Genomic DNA, 3,685 nt, shown 5'->3' with positions numbered 1-3,685 from the left:
CTAAAAGTACATATATTTAGAGGCACCCTTATAATCTTGCCTCAAGATACAATTAAAGGCAATATAAAAGTTGCTTCTAAAAACCACATATATTTAGAAGCAACAATACAAGTTTGCCTTGAAATATAATTAGCGATAATATAAATGTTGCTTCTAAAACTCACATATATTATAGGGCAACCATATAATTTTGTCTCAAAATATAATTAGAGGCAATATAAAAAGTTACTTCTAAAAACCACACATATTTAGGGGAAACTACATAATTTTGCCTCAAAATATAATTAAAGGCAACATTTTATTTTTCAAATAATGATATTTAAATGCAATTTGAGACCGTCATTAAAGGTTTTTAGAGGCACCACAAATAATTTAGCGCATTATTTGTACATTTACAAGCCTGATCACCTATAACCTCATTTTCTAGTAAATAAGTAAACTTTTATTAACCAAATGTGAACCAATTTTTGTACAAGTTGAACCAAATAAAATACACTAGGCCTCTTAACAACTTTGAAGCCAAAAACTACAAAACAAATAAGCTATCCAACCCATACGGGCCATACCCAAAAAAAGGGGAAAAAAACTAGCAATGCCAAAACAAGACAACATTGGTCTAAAATAGCTTTGTACAAACTGATTACACCCTGTTATGATCTTCAGATACGCGGCCACCATCAGGCTTCAACAACAGCAATGTGCAAAACACACTGCATATCACACAACAAAGTGCAGGCAGGAGCAGACCAGAGCAGAACAAAACAGCAGTACCAAAATGACATCAGAACAACAACAAAGCAGCAATAGAGCACCAGAAGTAGCACAACACAACCACATGACACCATCAGCCAAGTTCTGCAATTCAAGCTCAGATCAAACACACCCAAGCCCGCTGAAGAAAACATACAACAGCAGAAAATGACCAAACAACAAATCAGCAGTAGTAATAAACAAAAATTAAAATTCAAGCATAGATCATCAATATTAAAAAAGAAAATCATGTAATTCAGCATTTACTCTATGAACAAAATACTAAAATATGCTAACTCAAATTCACATTGTTGCACTAGTACATTAGTAAATCCAACAATTTATCTCTAAAATCTACTTACTCAAATATCACATTGTTGCATGAGTACATCAGTAAATCCACTATTCTTTTAGTAACAAAAAAATGAACATAAAGAGGATAAGTCCCACTAGTATTTTAGTAAGCTTTAAATTCAAATTTTAAACAATAAACAAGTCAAAATAAGAGAGAGACAAAGAAATTGGCACCTCAACTCAACAACTCACTGAAGAAACTTACACTTAAGGCCCTACATCAGAATTTGTAACATTTGAAACAGAATCATCCAATAAACAAACCAATAGAGAATCATCAAAGACTAACAATAGTAACCTAAAACTGGAAAGTGGGATATGTGAATTTACCAAAGGCAATATCATCAACTGCATGAAAAATCACTTGAGGGAGGAGGTACCCACTCATATCATCAGCAGTCCGATATATTCCCATTCTGCCTCCGTCTTCTACAATTCCAAGACCATCTCTGGTACAACTTTAGTTCCTCACCCATTTCTGCTCAACAATTGCATAAACCAATCACCATTAAACCAAAACAAATTACCCAAATTATATAACCTTAATTAAGCATTACGGAGTAAAAAACATAAAAATAAGAAAGTGGCTTATCCATATCATTTCAACTGGTAAACTACAAGACACAAACAAATACATCGCAAATACCATAGATTACCCTAATTATTCATACAATATCATCATTAACCTAAAATCAATACACTTCGCCACCCATTAAAGAAATTTTATTGAAAAATTAATACCTTAAAGGATTTGACTCTTTCGATCATCATTCTCCACTTAACTCCACGGATTCTATTCTCCTTAATCATTTCTCCAACAATTTACCTCCACAAGTAAAGGTACGAATTAATAATCTATTCACTAAGTCTAATTAAAGCTAAGTCAGCTCTTCTTAGAAATCTTCTTACTAAACCTTTCGAAATTTGATTCTAAACTAACCATAAACTTAATTGAATTCCTTCTAAAACCTTAAACGATCTTCAAAAACTTAGTTTCAAATTAATATGGCACATATCCTACCTTAAGAAGATGAATTGGATTGTTAGGCATGGATTATGATTTAAATCATAATTGTAATATTTATCTGATTAATAAAAATCAATTTGTAAAACTCAATAGTATTTCCATTTAAAAACCCTTCCTTGTATAAGGAAACATTAATTTGAATTACTCAATTATATTATCAAAATCGGCTTAATTCGATAATCGATAACATTAATTCAATAATCAAAAACATTTCTATGTAATCAAAATAATATATCAATGACTATTTATTTCCATAAACTATTATAATATGTTTAGGCTGAACTAATAGATAAGGAAGAGTTGGACTAGAGTTGTACCCTTGAGGGATGTGAATTTCATAACATAGTTAAAAACACAATAGAAAAATAGATTCCCCACACAAGAATTGTGCATAATTAACTGCCATCTTCTAAAACCAAAAGGCAAAGATATTAAACTTATAATTATAACTTGTGAAGTCACCAAATATTTGGAATCATTAATATATTTATTAAACAGGAATTACATTTTCTTAGGTAACAAAATCATCAATAAGAAATAAGTTGGGTTTGAGATTATACCCATAAGAGAAATAGGGAGGCATAGAAGCAGCAACAACAACCATAATACAGATAACACAACAACAACAACAACGGAATAGCAGCAGCAGCTCTGGCATAGCCACGAGGAGATGGCGCTCCGTGAGTCTAGCAGAGGAGATGAGAGGTAGAGGACTGAAGCAGGAGAGAAGAGTCGAGGAAAGGAACAAGAGCACAACGATCAACACCGATCAACCTCTAACAACATACGAAAGTGGCGATGGAACACCGTCGCACCGACAACCCAAAAGGGGTGGCGCACCCACAATAGGAGGAGAGAGAAATTCCATTAGTTAGGGTTTGGAATTTTAAATCAAAATTTAATACAATCAGTATAATCAATTGAAGATGAGGTATAGATGAAGGTGGTTTATCAGCCACCATCAGCGGCGGCATCACGAAGCTTGGACAAGAGGGAGGAGAGACGGGAGAGGGGAGCATCAGTAGAATCAACACAACAACAACGAACATCCTCAGAAGCCGAACCAGCGTCGTCGGCGAGAGGGAAACGTTCGGCGGCGTGACGACGCAAGGAGCAGGAAGGAGGGAGAATTATGGTGAAGGGATAAAGAGGAGAGGTGATGCGTGTGTGTGTGAGCGAGGGAAGGGAATCAGTTTCTCTACAAGCTGACTTCTCTTTAACAATTGTTTTAATTTTTGATGACTCATTAGTCATCAAGGGGGAAAGAGAGAAGAAATTAGGCTTAGGTTGATCAACGAGAACAAAATAATAGAATAAAGTTCAACTATATACACTTAGCATTTAAAATAATAGAACAAAATAATATAAATAATTCATTTAACATTTATTCTTTTAAAATGTATTAGTAATTTAATTTAATAATAAAATAATTTCACTAATTCAATTGATAAAATATGAATCATAATTTACATTCACGTTCAAATAAAACAATAAAATTTAGAATAATAAAAATATTTATCTTTGATCAAATATATTTATAAATTTCAACTCGTT

At 32.9% G+C, this 3,685-nt stretch overlaps 1 long non-coding RNA gene across 1 annotated transcript; it reads right to left on the bottom strand.

Moving 5' to 3' along the window:
* Positions 1–425: 425 nt before the first annotated feature.
* LOC130465822 (uncharacterized) lies at positions 426–3,390 on the bottom strand. Its single transcript, XR_008925833.1, has 3 exons — positions 2,692–3,390; positions 1,435–1,582; positions 426–892 (listed from the first exon to the last, which is right to left on the bottom strand). It is a non-coding gene; the product is annotated as an uncharacterized lncRNA (long non-coding RNA).
* Positions 3,391–3,685: the final 295 nt, after the last annotated feature.

The sequence above is a fragment of the Spinacia oleracea genome, chromosome 1 (assembly GCF_020520425.1).
Source record: "Spinacia oleracea cultivar Varoflay chromosome 1, BTI_SOV_V1, whole genome shotgun sequence".
Lineage (NCBI taxonomy): Eukaryota > Viridiplantae > Streptophyta > Magnoliopsida > Caryophyllales > Amaranthaceae > Spinacia > Spinacia oleracea.
Note: the sequence above shows the minus strand (reverse complement) of the source record. Positions and strands in the feature narration are given on the sequence as shown.